Source organism: Oxyura jamaicensis, chromosome 8 (genome assembly GCF_011077185.1).
Source record: "Oxyura jamaicensis isolate SHBP4307 breed ruddy duck chromosome 8, BPBGC_Ojam_1.0, whole genome shotgun sequence".
In the NCBI taxonomy this organism is placed as follows: Eukaryota; Metazoa; Chordata; class Aves; order Anseriformes; family Anatidae; genus Oxyura; species Oxyura jamaicensis.
This window is the reverse complement of record NC_048900.1, coordinates 4,894,886-4,913,523: the sequence shown is the minus strand read 5'-3', so window position 1 is coordinate 4,913,523 and position 18,638 is coordinate 4,894,886. Positions and strand designations below refer to the sequence as shown.

Here is an 18,638-nt window from a genome sequence, read left to right as displayed (position 1 = left end):
TTTTTTTTTTTTTTTTTTTTTTTTTTTTTTAAGTGCACCACATTGAATATTTGGGTATAATATTTAGTTACTTTAATGATTAAGCTTACTTAGCATTCAGTATTCTTCTGCATTATCTATTATACACAGCAAGTTTTTTCAAGTGAAGTATTGCTGCCAACAAATGCCACTTCTTCACAAACACAAGCTTATCTTTATGCTTGTCATTTTCATCATCTTGCATCTGTAACTATTTCTGAATACAGTTTCTGTCATTTACACACAAACTGCATGACACTTAAATACCATAAATCATGCATACATATCATTGCTGATGCAAATTTACACCTGCAATTACCTATACTTGCAAGCTATCATTATTATAAGGCCTTGGAGATTTACTGAAGATGACCCAAGTGTCACATATATTCTAATTATTTTCCCATAAGTTGAACCCACTTTGCCCATTTTCTACATGCCAACTCTATTCTGTCCTATACTTTTTCTGAAAGGTCATTAAAATATTTTAAAAGAAAGATTAGGTTAAAAAATCTACACCGATGAGATAGAAATATTGCATACATAAAGAGCATTTGTCAGCAACCTTCTGTGATGCATTTTTTTTTTTAGCTGTGAATGGACTTTTATGAAGGTGTATTAATAATTTATTGAAAATAACCCTCTACAATTTACTATCTCAATGATACAGTTAGCCCACTAACCAACTAAAATGGTTGTTTTCCCTATATATTTTATTTCCACCAGTATTTACCTGGATCCTGGTACATTCTCTTGATAAATACTCTTGTAACTTTTCATTTTTCTATTGCAAAAGAAATTTGCAGTAAACACTAGCCTGTACACCAAGGAATAGTAGAAAACCTCTAGACAAAAAGCCTACCAATGCAATGGTTGTGGATGTCATCAGCTGAGATTTTCCCACTGTGCATATTTTTGTAGGAAGGAAGGAAGCTGAGTTACAGGCAGGGATGGAATTTTGCCCATCTGATGTATGATCATTGACTCAGTTTTTCTGCTAGGAAGTCTAATAATTGCTGAGATGATGAGAAAGTCTTTGTTGTGATCCAGGATTCCTTTGTTGAATGTTCTCTATATAATATTACAGAAGTTAACAATTACAGTGAGGAAAGCCGTCTCACAATGGCTATGTATTTTCTTCAAAGCAAATGCTGATGATTGAATAAATATGGTCTGGGTACTGTGCATGTTTTTGGAACATGTGATTTGAGAGCTCATGCATATGACATAGATTTTTAGTTCCAACGTATTGAAACATACTCTAGTAGGATCCTTAAAGTGAAAACTTCTCATTGCCATGCTGGTGTTTGTAATGTTGTTTTCTTTAATGTTTGCTCTTCCTTCCCTACCTACAGTCTTTGAAGCAGAGTTTTTCTGGAGCCAGCTGATACGGTTCATAGTGATTCTGAAGCTGGCAATACCTGCATTTATTTGGAATGTGTAGCTGGCAATAAAAAATCTTGAGTCTTAAGAGCCTTCTTAGAGCATGGTATTGCCAGCTGGTGTCTTTTATTTTTTTCCTGCACTGATGGTCTTTACTTATTTTGAATACAGCTCTTTTCTATGTGATGAGGAAAAAAATGGTGAGGGTAACATCACTGATTTATTTGAAATTTATTTGAAATTTCATCCTAATAGCTTATTAAATATTGAGGGAAATAAAGAGCAGAAGAATTAAAAAGGGGGAAAAGAGCAAGAAAGAATGGTTGATGGGGTTGGGAAGAAATCCGTTCACCCTCCACCTTGTTAGTATCAGCACTTAACACACACCAAAACAAACAAAATGACACACTGGGTTTAAAATGCAACAAATGGAAATACAGATCATAAGGAATTGAGAAATGAAAACTATTTTGGCTGTACATGTATATCAATTTGTAGTTGACATCTGACACCTGATATCTTTGTTTCTACGCTCAAGAATAAACCATCTGCAAAGAACTTTGTTTTTTAAAAGACAATTAACTTATATGGTACTTGTGCTTTTAAGGACATAGGTTTTCTTAATGTTGCTTTTGTGTTTGTGTGTACACATTTTTGTTTTGTTTTGTTTTTGTTTGTTTGGTGGTGGTGTGGTTTCTTTGGTTTGGTCTTGATTTTGGCATACTAGTTCTGCCTCTTGCAATGACTGTCTCCAAACAGAATTGCTGAGCTTCCCTGACACAAGTTTTTCCAAAGCAATACTGTTCTCCTCACCGTAAGTCATAAATGAGAAATATTCTCCTTCCAATTTAACTAATAAAGCTTAAAAGTAAAGTTACACTGTAACTGAAAACATTACACTGAGCATATTGAATTTAATGAGACTCTAATACCTCGGTTCTAGTCCACTTCAGTAAGGAACTGGAGACGCCTTAGAGTTGGTAGAAATCTTACTGATGACTCTTTGAAACTGCAGTTTGGTCCTGTTTAAAGGACACTTATGCAAAAAAGACTGCAGACTGTGTTCAAGAAAGCACATGCATTCTGAAATGAAACTTTGTAGAATTGCTCAGCAGCTGGTGTACAATCTGAAAAAGATTCTTTCTTTTATTAGAAACACATAATGTTGTCATTCTCATTACTGCCAGAAAAGGTTATGCCCATATGAAGGAAAGAGAGGGAAGGAAAGAAGCTAGGAAGTTTCTCAGCTTTCTGCTTCCATTAAATAATGTGACTTAAAGAAAGCCAAAATTATTGTTACATTAAAGAATGTATCTTCTATATTTTGGTGTATCTGTTTCCAAAAGAGATTGGAAGATTTTGGACTTGTGAAGGTTTTGTTTTGTTTTCTCAAAACTTGATCTGCTCATTGAAAATAATTAGTTGAATGCTTATCTATGGAATTTTCTTATGTTTGGGGGTGGGGGCTGAAAACAACAAACCCAAACTCTAAACCTTGGAGCTTGAAGGTTTAAGTTTAATTTTAATTAGTTGTGGAGTTCTGTCTTTGTGTTTATCTTGACCTATTTGGTACGTGAAAGCAAGCATAGCTTCACTGACCTCAACTTCTCAACCTTAGATTCTGTTTACAAATATAGACTACAATTACAATAGGAAAGCATGCCAGTAAAACATACCTTTAATTTTTAAATAGGCAAATATACATTTTTTTTTTTTTTTCTCATTTCTTCTTAATTCATCACAGTTTCCTGTATTCAGTGTCCAATAGATTAAGGTCAATGCATCTGTCTTAAATTAATTACATGTTTCTAATAGGCTATACATAACAAACTGATTTTTGTGTTTTATGTCTAGCTATGCCATTATAAAATCATGAAGAGTATTTCTAAGGAGGTGCATCCTATGACATGCAGAGCAGTTAATTTTATGATCTTGGTACTAAATGAGCCAACTGTAATATAGATAAAATCACGTTTATCTCACATAGACTCATTTTCCATGGAGTTAATCAGCCTCACCAGACTTTCCACACACCTTCCTCATTCCAGTTGAACTATCACCAACCATCACAAACATTAAGATTAGCACAGGTACCAGTGTTCTGAGGGCTAAATCACATTTACAAAGGAAACACCTTTATTTTCTCTGAGGTTGTCAGGCACTTTCTGTGCTCTAATCAGGTACCATTACTCATACTCCTTCCTCTTGTTATGCAGTCTCAAGAGCCAAAATCAAACTCCTAAAGTTCACATATAATCCTAAGTCACGTTATTTGAAATGCTACTATCTTAATTTCACACTATTACCAGTTTCTTTAGTTGCAGCTATCTTCCATTCTGTTGCAGTTCATGCTGCAGTTAAAATTGGGCCCAAGCAGTTCAAATACAGGTGACTTCACTTAGTCACTTAGTTCTAATTTAGCTACCTAGATAAGTGACAATTAATATTAACCACTCAACTAATCGGCATCTTTTCAGGGTGTCTAAACCTGGATGGCAGGTAGAATCTTTCTTCCCAAAGGCAGATGAGTTAGAGTATTTTGACCAAGCATATGAAATCATAAAGTCATGTTGCCTTTGGTGCAGTGATGCTAAATTAGAGAGATGGGAGATGAAATTCTGTGACCTTTTAAAAACAAGCAATTTCAATTGCAGAAAAATCTGCATAAATGAATTTTTGTACAATTGCATAACTAGAACTGTGTGAGTGGATTAACATTGATATTACCATTTCCCTGCATGTACAGTTACCACAGATTAAATTTACTACTGATCTGCTGAAACATTTTGGCAAATCTGAGTGTTAATCGTGATATTTTTCATATTCTACCTTTAGTAGATAAAATGAAGTGTCATGTTAAATAAAATAATAAAATATTTATTCTAATCTGTTGGTGACAGCATTAACAATGTATTAGGAACCAACCCCAGGAAGGACTGATTTCTGTCTCATCTACTTTCATGTGAATCTGAAGTAAGCCATTTAAAAGTAAGGGGTAAGCTAATAGAGTTAAGTCAGTGTAAAATTGGCATGAAAAGAAGATGAAGATGTAATACTGTGTTGCTGGTTCGCATCAAAATACAAATTCTTTTAAATGCAAAAATTCTCATGGCTGCTGCACAGCACCTGTTTCTTATTCTCTGGTTCTGTTCAAACTACCACTGGGACATCTTTGTATTTTGTGTATCTTGAATATTCATGTCAGGGGACTGAAAATATCTGAGTGCTAGAAATTCAAAAGGGTTAGCAGTTCTTAGGAGTTATCTCAGGAGTTCTGAATGTCTAAATTTCCCATGCTATTCCCAGTATGTGCAAGTATATTTGGTTAGCTGACTATGTATAGTGATTCAGTACGTCTATTCTTCATTGCCTTCTGCACAGAGTGGCATGGAAAAGTGTTAAATGTTTTAGGTTGTAGTGGATATATGAAGCCACAAAACAGTAAGATTTAAATTATTATTATTATTATTATTATAAGAAAGGACAAGCTCCTGTATATCTGACTACAGATTTGGTGCTTTTTATATCCTGGTTAACTTGATTGTGCGTACATACCTACATATGGCCAGTATAGAAAGAGAAGCAAAACCTCTGTTGTAAGGTTGTGTGACTTGTCGTGTGACTCCTGCAGGTTCCCCCTGCTGCAGAGGACTGCCCTGCACCTCTGCACGCGTGGCTGGTTATGGGCCACCCTTCTTTGGTTCCTGGCCTGTGGGTTGTGGTGGGGCGCATGACTGTGCCCATGCCTCCTGCCTGGGGCCTGGCAGTGGCGATCTGGCAGGGCAGTGGGTGGAATCTGCTTTCTTCATCTCAAAATGGCTGCTGTAGCTCCCAGAAACTGCAGCCCACGTGGAGATTTTAATACAGCATCTACATAAAGTCCCTCAGATGAGGGCTATGCACCCGTGCTGCTGTTTGACACTTCTGTACCCTGGTGCCGACTGTTTAAGTTCCAGGAATTTGTTAGTAGGTCTGGATTGACTGTTTAAAAAATACTTCATAATCGTGTTGCATAGCTCACATCTTCGTTTCCTGTTTCAGTGTATCATGATTACAATTCTAATTAGTTTATTTTAATCACAATCAATACACCAAGGAGAAGCATCAGACAGCTAATATGATTTATTACATATTCCAAGAGCATTTGTCTTAGATTTGGCATTTCTGCTATCTATCTCCAGACTGCCCCTGCCTGCTTGACAGCAGCCTGTCAGTGCAGTTATGATTGCGGTATGCAGTGACTTTAACTGCCAGCTTTTCCTGCAGACTTGGAGAGCGACCAGTCTGCACTGTAATTACAGCAACACAGCATAACTTAACACTCGCCTATGGCCCTGTCAGTGATGCAAGGATGTCGTATCAATACATATTGCAAATCGGAGATGTATCATCTAAGTACATCAATATATTGTATCATCAATACAGAAGACAAAAAGTCAACAGTGGGGATCAGCTTCATGCATACTTTATTCTCTTTTGAAGCTTTTCTCGTAAGGCAGATGTTTTACAAATAGCTCTGCAGGAAGATCAAGGGCTATCTTTGTAACCTTAAGTATTCTTGAACGTACCTTAACTACTGAAGTAGTGGTAAAGAACTCCAATAATGCTAAGGATTTTCATAAACTCTCTTTCAAATCTGTGAAGGCAAAGGTCAGATGAGGTCGTGGTTTATTATTATTAATGAATACAGGAACATGAGAAGATATTAAGGTTTCATTCAAAACACATAATATTTTACAGCTGACTTCCAAGGCATCTTTTTCTGAACCTGTAGTGTGGGTGACTTGACCCTGGTTTTATTGATTAAACTTTTATTCTTCCCCAATGAATAATTTAAGTTATGAGCAGTAGTCTAGCATGATTAGCAGTAGCCTACGGGAGGTTTTAAAGAAATGCACAGTATGCTCCTCCTTCTGCATTATGCCGGTCTGATTAGGTTGGAAACTGTATGCAACACAGTAACTTGCTTAGCAACTCCCTTTGTGAACTTTCCAATAAAATGCCAAAATCCTTACTCTCTGATACAGGAGGAGAGTTGTTTGGAGTTGGTTTTGATTCCCCACTCGTGAAGTCAGTCTACACCTTTGGTGCAGTTCGTGTCCATAGTTTCAGTGCTCTAGCACAGGGATGTCAGCTATGCCACAGTAAAGCATCAGCATGCCCATGCGACGTGTGTCAACCTTGGCAGATGAGGAAAAGGCCAAGGCTTCTAGCTTACTCAGAACACTGTTGCAATAAGTCCATGTCAAGACAGGGAATTTTTATACAGGTGATTTATGTAATTTTGTATTATAACCTGCACAGCACAAAATACCAATATCCAGACTTAAAATTTGTCTCTGACTTTGGTTCTGGGATGCTGTGCTGGTGAACACTTGATTTTTTTACACATAATGGTTTTAATATTCAAAGGTTTTGTTCATAGATGTTCATTTGCGTCGCACTGATACACCACAGCATTAGTTTGTCAATACTGAAGACAGCTCACTACATGTAAGTGGCAGAGATATGTACAGGTGGTATGGACTGAAAAAAAGTGGCAAATTGTGAATGATATTTAGAGGTTTGACTGGAAATAAGACAACAACAAAACCACACAAACTGCATCAAACTAGGGAGAAGGGTCAAAATAGTTTTGCTGGCTCTCCAGAGAGCAGGTATTTTTAACTGCAGCCTTGCGTTAGCTAGCCTGGTAGTAATAATCCCTATGGTGAGGTTGCCCAAAGAAAATCACTTACTGGTGGCTTGTGATTCTTGAGTTCATTGTTTATCATTACACAAAAATTCTCATCGCTTCATTCTAAATGCTGTTTTTAAAATACTCCATTTGGTCCTGAAAATTGTTGAGCAGGTATTCACAGCCTCATTCATTCTCCCCTTTTAAAATCTGTTCTCAACCTCCACCTTCTTAACGTGGCAGGTACGATCCTCTTTGCCTTCTGCAAGAGGGGGAGATTTGTGCACAAATGCTCCCAGCCCCTGTGATGGCATGGATCAGAAAATATTGTCATCAGTTATATCAAAACAGAGCATGTTTCTAGTGGCTCTATCATTTGTGCACACACACTCAGATTATAGAGCAAGGAAGCAAAGAGCATGCCTGCCTCAGGTATGCTTGGTTCCCCCAGCCGCAAGAAGGAGGGGAAGAAGGAGAAAAAATAGTTCCTTGGCAGTTTAGTACTGTTAGTACAGGGAGCAATCCTGTATTTTTTTTTTTTCTATGATTGTATTTCTTCAATATTTTGTAAATGCTTCATTTAGAAAAACTTTTGAAATATTTTATTAGTCTTTTTCCTAATGAAATGGAAATATATATTTAATAAAAGTATATATTTAATGAAAATATAGTGCATTTTTCTGCAAGCTGTTTAATGCACTGGCATATTTCAAGCATTAGAATTTGGCAGTTACCAGATGGATGTAGTTTTAACTCAGTCTTAAGCAGCATCTTGCTAAATATTTTAGGCAATTTGAGATCTTGTAGTTATTTTGGGGTAAAATCTGCCATAGCACAGTTCCATTTCAAATGAAAGTTATAAGGGTAATCCCAATCTTAAAATTTCAGAATTGATCTGAAGATGGGGTCAGGCAAAACGCTTCAAAGCATCTTTCCTGGGAAGGAGAAATGTTACTAATACAGGAGGAATTGTATTACGTGAAACTTAAAATAGGATAATCCTACTGCTATCCACCTAAAAGTTAGGAGTCTAGAATGAGGACAAGCAATGGCATGCCCATATCTCCCAAACTTTGTATCACCTATAGTATCACCAGTATCCTATTTACAAGGTTATAACTAAAGTATTCATCAAATTTTCAGTCAAATGTGAAGATTGAAATGTGAACTCAGATGCTTTATATTATTTTATCAGGTGATTTGACATACATGCCAGGTAGTCTAGTGGGTGTATATGGGGAAGAGGATTGTGCATTAAGTGGGTCATAATCACAGCTGACACCAGGCATTACAGGGCTGATGAAACCAAAAGCTGAGCTTTCTGAAAGCAGTCTTCTGGCCATACTGCTGCTAGTGATGCTTCATAAATTAGGGCATGTTGTAATAGGACAAGGGGCAGTGGCTTCAAACTAAAAGAGGGTAAATTTAGATTAGATATAAGGAATAAATTCTTTACACTGAAGGTGGTGAGGCACTGGCACGGGCTGCCCAGAGAAGCTGTGGATGCCCCATCCCTGGAGGTGTTCAAGGTCAGGCTATATGATGCTGTGAGCAACCTGGTCTGGTGGGAGGTGTCCCTGCCCATGACGGAGGTGGTGGAGCTAGGTGGTTTTTAATGTCTCTTCCAAACCACACCATTCTATGAGATTCTGTGACAAAATAGCAGAGTTTTACCAACTCAGTCTTTTTAACAAGCTATTGTTTACAATCCAAGCCATTATCTTAAACTTTTTTTTTTTTTTAATTGAAAAAAGTGGTCTAAATATAAAATAAAATATAATAATATTAATATCTATATATATATGTATATATATATAAAGGTGGTCTAAAACCTTCTAACAACTGTTACTCTTTAATTTTTATAAAGGAAGAATGTGTCTTTCCTAAATTTCAGAGCAGGCTAATCCCACATCTCAGCACTGATGGGTAAGTTTTGCATGTAGCAATACATGTTTTAGTATTTCTTTTTAAACCTCGGCAGACCTATACGAAAAATTTATCAGTCATTTAGGGAAATAGCAGGAGTCCTTCTTTCATTAAGAACCTGGCTTTTGTGAATTGATGTTCATTTTTATCAATGATCTACAGTCACCGTGAAAATGCTTAAAGAATAGAAAATAAAATACCATGCAAAGATAAAAAATGTGTTTTATGGATGAATTTACACTTGTGATATCGGCTGTTATGTATATATAGATTTTTTATTTTTTTAATCTTTAATGCTGTAATAGACTATAAGTACATTTGTATGTTGAAGCTGTAAAAAATGATCTCTTCAAAATGATTTGGTAGTATTTTATTACATTTACATCTATTCAGTCTATAGAGAAGACAAAGGAGCAAATTCTGTGCTGCTTTTAGTTAACACAGTTCTAGTAGATGAGGCTGAGGAGCAAAATGCAGTTTAAATGTAAGCCATTGGAAGATTTTTTCCTAGGAACAACATGGAAATGGATTGAAAATCGTAACTTCGACTGTAGATATCTTCACCTTTTCCTAGGTGTTTGAGAATTTGGATGCAAATTAAAAGTGGGGCAGTTAAACTTTGAGGATGAATGCTAATATCTAAATTGTGTTTATTTTTAAGCTGGAATTCGGTTCTGGTGTGATGCTTCTACATATTTATGGTAAAGGCACCAATTTCTAATTAAAATGCTGGAAGCGAATGCCAGCAGTGTCCATAGGTTCCCTACTGCAGCTGGGGACTCGTTCCATTTTTGGTGAATATGTGAATTTCTGGCTAATGTCAGCTGAGATGAATGATTGTTCTGCATTATAGACAGTGTTAATTGGCATTCATTTCTTTGGTTTATTTTCTCATGTTGGTCACTTGATACAAGGAACTAGTAAAGTTTTCAAGGATTTCAGGGTAATATGATTAAAGATTCCAGCGTCCTACATCTAAAAAGTAATGTTGCAGCACTGGTATGCATTTCTTGTTATTTCTTGTATTTTCTTCTAACAATTTAATTAACAAAGATTTGAAAATGTTATGGATAACATACAAAGTTTGTTTCAACTGTGAGCTATGATTTCAACCTTAATGTTTTCCGGGGCCCCTAAAAAAAAAACAAGTCAAAGTTCTGGGATTACTTTTGGGGTTCTCTCTGGTTTTGTTGCATGGAATTTATCCAATTTTGTTGCCTTGGGTATTTCTTTCCCCTCTAAAATGTTTAGAATAATATCTGTTTGAATAATTATTGTTTTGTTTCCATGATTTAACCTGCAGTTAGGTGAAAAATGTTTAATATATTCACTTTTATGGTTTTTGTTTGTTTGTTTTTCAAGCAAATCATCCATTTAAACAGCTAAAGCTATAGTTTCAGGTTATTTTGGTAGTCATATTCTTTTTTGCCTACAGGCTCGCTCAGGATGTCCTCATCATAGTGACATCAACATATTACTTCTGAGTCCATCTTACCACATTAATAATGTTCCTAACGACCTGACATTCTCCTTGAGAGTTCTGTAAAACTTGTGTGTTTTCCAGATATGTTTAGGCATTTGCATAGACTTTTTGGTATACAAAACCAGTTCAGAAAGTAGGGATGTTATAGGGCCTTAGATTGTATTGCACTGCATGTTGTCAGTTTCCTAATGTTCTGTGAGCTTATATGTAAAAAACTATGATTCCGTTAAACTGGAATATTACAGGGATCATCAGCAATATTATTTGATAAGCCTTTGTAAAAACTCTGCATGTGGCTTTTATTTTCAGCCTCCTTGCATCAAATTGTGTAATATGGTGAAAGTTCTTGTTTGCTACACCTGGGAAACAGTTATAGACTAATCAGAGGACACTCATGAGGCATGATTATAAATACATTATAATAATTTACACAACGATGTTATATTGAATGTAGGACGTAATGACACATGGAATTCCCAGTACATGGAACTGTTCTCTGCCAGGAAGTGTTGACCTGACAGAATTAAAATATCTCAAAAGAAAAAGATATGTTTGTTGGAAGTGTGTTACAGGTTAGATAGAGTTTCATCCATGTTTTACTTAAAAATAAAAAAAATAAAAAAAAATCAGAATATTAAATCAGTTCTGCTCATTATATGTCTGTGTACCCAGAAGCTTTTTTCTCCTCTAACAAAATTATCTTATTTGACTATTTCTTAGGAAAACCCTTTGCCACAATCTATGACCATCTCTCTTACACTAAAGCAAACTTTTTTCTCTTTTAATAAATGGTTCTTTTACAATTTGAAAGAAAAGTTTAATTGATATTCTGAGATTAAAACTGAGTGTTTTCATAGAGTAAGTGTTTCAGACAGAAAATGAATGTGTATTTTTCCTGATGTCAGAACTATCCTATCTGATCTAAGATAACAAATTTTCTGGACAGAATGGATTGATAAATGTAACTGCTTAAAACCTCTTTGGTATAAGTAAGATTATTAGTACTAAAACCGTGTCCATTGACAGTTCCAGAGGGAAGTAACACTCACTGCTCTCTCTTGAGAATTATAAAAATCATTTTAGCTATGTGCATCTGTCAGGCTCTATTGGTCCAAAACTTCTTTGCCCTTGGCTATCTTTGTTTTCTTTCTCTAGTGATTCTTATATGGTGCTTGGTTGTTGGTTTTGTTGTTGTTTGTTTGTTTAAAAGAAATATACATTTTATTTCAAGGTTATTTGTTTCCTGGCCTTTTTTTTTTTTTTTTTCTCCCCCCATGCTGATAGCTTCCCATCAAATGTCTAAACTTACATCAGCTGATTTATTTTTTTGGAAGCCATAATAGGAAATACAAAAATAATTTGTTAATTAATGATCTCTCTTGTCTATTTTAGGTGCTCTATAGCCTTGAAAATCCTTAAGATATAACATCAATTACTTCTGCTCCTATCTGTGAACATCTTCTGTAATCATCTAATAGAAATTATGTTGCAAAAACTCTGTAGATTGGGCAAAGCCTTGCTAGAACAAAAAATCATGTACTACAATTAAGTGGTACAATTAAGCTCTATTATTAGGAATGATAGCCAATTACATTATCTGATTTATATTATTATGGAGAAGAAACTAACATTTCCTCATTTGAATAAATACATAGATAGTTATACATTATGCAGAAATAAAAATTATGAGCTCTTTAGAATCCTGGGATTCTAACACATCAAAACAATCCAGCTTAGCTAAGAAAAATTTAAGATTTACTGTATTACTAATGTAAACATTCTCAATTTTGAATATAATATGTAGAGATAGATAAAATGTACCAGTCTTACTGTGTATGTGTATGAAACTGATTGTATTAGAAGTTGACCTAATTAAGTTATATAATGCACATGGAAACAGATGGAAGTGAAAAAAAAAGAATCTTGATTTGTTGTTGCATAAATTTAATCTTCTGAGCTAATCAATGGTGGTTTCAAATGTAGGATTATCTATGATACAAAATTGCTCTTAAGTCTAGACATGGGTTATACATTAAAACATTGATGGGCTGTGTAAATGAAACTCTCCTCCACTATTCCTATCTGCAGTGGCTCCTACAGGTCACTGGAAGATGCATTAATTAGTGAAGTCTCAGCTGAGTGCATGGGAGACTGTATTTTTATTTTTTAAACTTTATTGTTGAGCCTAATTCCTTTGGGAAAAGACTTCTGGGGACTCTTCCTGAGAGTTTTTTGGCTAAATCATTTCAGCAGCCTACATGCTTCTGCAACACTGATAATGCCCTTTGGGAACAGATTTTTCAGCATTGATTGTGTTGAATTTTTTGAAATAGAAGGGACAAGAATGAAGAGAAGCTGTGACTTTCAGAAATTTCTTGTGTAACCATCAAGCTTTCTATGATATTTTTTTATTTTTTATTTTTTTTTTTAAAGAGATTTATACCCAAATCATGGAATATCAATTTCAGGAGCAATTGTATAAATTTTCTTTGACTATGATATCATCTGACATAATAGTTGTCAGGGTGGGCTCCCATCAGCCATGCAATCATAGTGCATGAACCTCTTCTCTCTTCCTCTTTGCCTTACTTCCCTTTCTGTAAAATTCAGTTAGGAACAGTGATTTCTTTCATAGAAGATTGGTAGGATAAGTTAACTTTTAAAATGCAGATGTACATTGTTAAATTAAGAACAAGAAATGGTTATATCCTGTTATTTAAGAAATTTAAATGTAGATGATATCTTTAGAAGAACATGTAGCTTTTCAGAGTCAAAGATCAGCATCGTTTGAATTTAGTGCACCTAGAATTCATTGTAAATTTGTTTGTCCTCTCTGTTGTTCTGTCTAAATACTTTCTAAATGTAGGGAATGATGAACTTATTGTTTAGATGGTAGCATAGAAAAAATGAGAAAGTTTGTGGCAGATTAGGCTTGTCTTAGTCTGTTACATGGAACAGTATTCATAATATATAATAATAATAATAAAAAAATCAGTAATGTAATTAATTAGTTTCTGTGTTGTCTGGATGTCAGTGGAGCTTTCTAAATACTAGAGTATTTGCTGCTGCACAGGGTGGGTGTTGTGTTTGAGTGAAAGAGAAGGTATGGTCTTTTCAATAGGAATAACATGCTAATGTTTCTCCAGTTTCAGGGTGTGGATGTTTTTTGTAATTAGATTATTAATGCTCCCTCTTAAACAATAGGTTTTTTTTTTTTTTTTTAGCTCCAAACACACACAGGGTGTTGTGCCTGAGGGGTTTCATCACTAACGTCACTCTTCAGGAGCAAGGAAGAAGGACCCACAAATGTCCTTAATGCCAGCTAGGACTGTGTCCAGATTCCTCTTCGAACTGTCTGTACCTGGCAAATAATTTTGCTAACTGGTAGAGCTGACAGACAGCTAACTAGAACAGAGTTTTTCCTTTCACGGTTACAAGTTAGAAAGAAATTGAATGTCAAAATCATTAGTAGGTTCAAATGTTTTATTACTGTAAATTGTACCCTCACGGTAGATAAATCCAATGTCATTAATATTTAGAAATCTGTGAGTAAGCTGCATGGTGCTATATGAAGAAAGTGGTTTGTAAACACTCATTATATGGTAAGAAAGGGGTGCATAAAGTAATTTTTATTCATGTTAACGGACGGATCATTTTCAGGGCTTTCCTTCAAGCAATAGCAACAAAAGGTGTCTGCTGTCTGTTGTATAAAACTGTAATATGCTTTCCTTATGGTCACTTGTTTTGATTGAAGAGGAATTGCTGGAGCTGAGAGGGCATAATGAATGTTATTACAAGGAGGGTTTTAAGCACAGGGAAAAGAATTAAAAATAAAGTCCTTATGTGAGCCCTTAGTACGTGAGGTCTGCCTCTTACTTCTACAACAGCTGAGTGAGCGTACATGAGAGCCATTTATAATGTGCATTGCTGTGTGTCTGCTCTGATTGCATACTTTGATGATGGGTTAATTGAATGGTGTCAAGGAGGGCAGTGCCGGTCATGTAAAAGAGACTGACAGGGTGGTGGTAGCAGTTGGTAGTTCATTACTTAGAAACAAAATCAGAAATCCTTCATATTAAAGGCAGTAACTACCAAGCAGTTCAAGAGCAAACAGTTTAATGTGTGACAGTTTATGAGGTAAGGAGTTTTTATGCTAATAGGACTTCACTTAACCCTGTGACAGCGTTTCACTCTTGATCCTTCTGTGGCCATGTGCATTGGAGCAGACAGACCAGTGTCAGGGGGGTTTTATTGCTTACTGTAAAACCAACAGATTTTACTCTTCCGGTGTAAATCCCTCTTTATATTTATGTGTCACAGACACACAGTATCTGCAAAAGAAAAGAGCCATGCATATTGGGCGTAGGTGTCGAGGTGCTGGCAGCAGGTGCCGCAGGGGCAGCCTCTGTGGGGGCACGGCTGCTCCCGGAAGGTCCCACAGCGGCCCTGCCACAGCAGGCCCGCCACAGAGCACAGCTGAGCCCATCGACCCAGCTCGGGGTGCCTCTGTGAAATCGTGTATAAGGAAAAGAGCAAAAAATGCAAGACAGGCAGTGAGGATTTAGGCAAGAAGTGTGAGAAACAGCCCTGTGACCACCAAGGTCAGAGAAGGAGGGATTGCCCCACAGCCTGTGGAGAGTCCACGCAGGAGCAAGGTCTCCTGACAGGAGCTGTGGCCTGTGGAGAACCCATACGGGAGCAGGGGAAAAAAGTGTGAGGAGGAAGAGAGAAACTGTTACGGACCGGTTACAACCCCCTATCCCCTACCCTCCCTGTGTTGCCTGGAGAGGCAGGGCTAGGTAGAGGAGCTGGAGATGATGGACTGAAGTTGAGCCCAGGGAAATGAGGTGGGGAGTTGTTGGTTTAATCTTTGTTTCTCACCATCCAAATCTACGTTCATTGGCAGTAAATTAAATTAATTTTCCCAAGTTGAGTCTGCTCAGCAGATGATTGTAGTTGTTGAGTAATGTCCCTGTCTTTGAGTCACGAGCTTTTTCACCTTATTTTCTTTTTCACCTTATTTTCTCCTTGTCCTGATGAGGAAGGTGAGAGAGAGAGGGACTGGGTGAGCACCTGGCAGCCAGCCAGGGCCAGCCCACCCTGCTGTCTGTTGTAGCAGCATCAGCCACTACCAGCAGTGCTATTAGATGGTTTATTTTCTCAAATCCTTTACCAAGAGCTGCATGTAAGTGCAAGGAGGTAACAAATAGCATTGGCTGCTGCTTTATTGCTTGAAGCTTCTGTCTGGTTCAGTGGTCATCATATAAATGGGATTTATTTCCAGTGATGGGTATGGGTGTTCTGTTTTACTCTTTCCACACACACCCACCTACACCCCAACAGTCTCTGGTCTCCCCTTTCCCTCTATCCATTAGGAAAAAGGCACAAAAAAGTTTGGGAAATGTCAGTGCTGTATCCTTCTGGGACAATTTGTGCTTTGTGTCTCTGTTATCACCTCACCTGTAGACTGAGTTCACTAGCTGAGAAATATTTCCCCTGATGTGTTTTCCTTCATTTACCATAGTTACTGCTCTTCAGAAGAGAATTTGTGCTTAAGGAGAATATGATATGCACAGACTACAGGGTTCAACAGCAGATTTTTATTTTTATTTTTTAACCTGAATCAGAGTATTTTGGATATAATTTACTATTTTTTCATTTTACAGGTATTTTGGTTATAATTCACTATTTTTTGTTTTACAGGTATTTCATTTTTTTGGTAAAAATCATCAGTTCTCTACAGAAAATCCCAGTGAGCTGGGCATGCCAGGAAATGGATGACCCTGATGCTGTCAGGCCTGTAATGGACACCAGTACCATGATACTTGGATGCTCAACTGCTCCATCTCAGATGTTTCCCCATCCACAAAGGAAAAGCATCTCCCTTCCTGATTCTTCTGGCCATGGGAGCAGGTCTGGCCACAAGGTAAAGTCACAACAACAGTTTGCATTATTGTTGTGGTGCACCAGGTACCCCCTGGGCAGAATTAATATCAATTGGCATACCTTGTTATCACTTCGGTTTCTTGGCACATTTTTTGCTGTCTTTGTCCCACCCCTTCTTTGCCCTGGTCTCCACAAAAATAAACAACCTACCCCTACCCAACAGTCTTAGTTTGCTACTTTGGTGCTTCTGATACCATTATCTAGCTAATTTTGATCTCATATAGCATTACTGACATGGTGCTCCTTACCTTGTCAGATTTACCTCCCCTAAGGTTACCCAGCTCTCACTTTCAGTTACTGTGAAGTTTGGCCATTTCACACATAACTCCCCCAAAGTCACCAGAGAAATTCTGCTGTCCCCATGGTGCTATCTGTAAGTTTTGTCAGTTTCTCGTCCTTTCATCTGTCATGCCTAGTGATTTCTCATGACACATCCAGTATCTTCTCATGTCTGGTTTGGCTGGGTGCACCTCAGTCTAGTGTGTGGGCAACAGCCCTGTCACCTGCCCACAGCCATAACTGAACACGTGCAGGTGCTGACTATTGCTACCTACATGTGTAAGGTATTACACAGGTGTGTTACTAACTCGTTAACCTCTTTGAACTGCCGTCAGCTTCCAAAGACGTGCAAGCACAGAAAAAGGAAGAGAGGTCATAGTATATTGTAAATATTTTTAATAAAATATGATATTGGTTGTAGAGACTGTGGCCATGTTATGAGATGCCAATGTAAGTTTTAAAAAAAATAAAGGATAAACTCTCAAATTAAAAGTATCAAATGTTCAGCACAATGGATAGGAACAATTTTTCAGAAACAATGACCCACAATTCCAGTATATAAATGGAAGGTCAGAGTTCAAGACTTACTTCGTCCCCAGTCACAAAGTTATTTTACAAATCTTACTACTTATTCTACTGCTTTTACACATGGTGAGTTCCTGTGAAAATATTGTTTAAATGGTCTTTGGAGCATCTTCTATAATCTGTAAGCTGTAAAATAGAAAACTTTCAGAGTGAAATTTTGAAAAGGCTGCTTTTACTATACTTTTTATTAGTAGTAGATGTCAGTTTTCAACCTTGGCTTCCTCTGGCTGGCCAATGCCAGTTTAGTTTCTTATCAGCTTTTCTATTTTTATAACTTATTGGATTTGGATGAGTATTTAAGATTACATGTGAATTTTTCCATTTACCTTGCATTCAAGAAACCAAGCAATTTTTGTTACCTGACTGGTTGGTTGGGATTTTTCATTGAATCAGGCTTTTGGAAACCACAGCTCATGTAAAGACTAAAGGATGGCATAAATCAAATAAGAAGTAGCATTAGAGATTTTAGAAAACTTAGTTTTAACTCCCAAATGCCTCTATCCAGTGGCTGTTGTCAGTGATTTTTTGTTGCTTGCTTGTTTGTTTAAGATTAGATTTAATTTTAGATTTGAGGCCCAGATCCAAATGGTGCCTCTCATAGGAGTCTCAAAACTTTCCATCTGAAGAGGATGGAAGTACAAAGATAACAAACTTCTGATGGTATTCGCTTGGGTTGCTCTTTACTCATTTGCTATTGGCCAGCTTTTACCAGAATTTACCACTGTTTAATTTCATTTAATGAGTGGTTTTAGTGAGGCCTGAAAGACAGAATTCAATCTGTGTTCTCATTGAAACTCGGTATTTAACATTCTTCCTTTCCTTTCCTTTACTTTCTATAGTAAATTATTTCAAGTACTTGATGGCTGTATGAAAGTCTTTCCAAACCCTTGATTATTCTCTGTACCTCATAAGTTTTGCAATAACCTTTCTTATATAAAGTGACCAGAACAGTGTTTCAGGTGCTACCTGAATCACTGATGTATTAAAAGACGTTCTGAAGTTTTGATGCTATATTCTGTTCATTCTTTGATCTTACTAATGTTTCCTAGTTTTATATTTTCTTTATACTGTGGAGAAATATTTTAATTGAGCTATCCACTGTGGTACTTCTGTCCCTTTCTTGTGTTCATTTTTGTGACCAGAGAATTCTAAGCAGGGTAAAATGAATTTATTTTTTTCTTATTCTGCATTCCTGGACTTGCAGATTTCACTTCCATTATGTGGCCTTTCCCTGGAAAATGAAGATTCTATGATAACTAAACATTTCTCAAGATTGCAGAGATTACATCAAAACATTTGATGGAAACCAGATCTGGCAAGAAGGTTGGCCAGATTGCATAG

General features: G+C 36.6%; 1 long non-coding RNA gene across 1 annotated transcript in view; it reads left to right on the top strand.

The window, feature by feature from the left end:
* LOC118170569 overlaps window positions 1-16,407 on the top strand; it is a 129,268-nt gene extending 112,861 nt beyond the window's left edge. The window contains exon 8 of the long non-coding RNA XR_004752780.1: window positions 16,191-16,407. This is a non-coding gene — a long non-coding RNA (uncharacterized LOC118170569). The remainder of the gene's footprint in view (window positions 1-16,190) is intronic.
* Window positions 16,408-18,638: the final 2,231 nt, after the last annotated feature.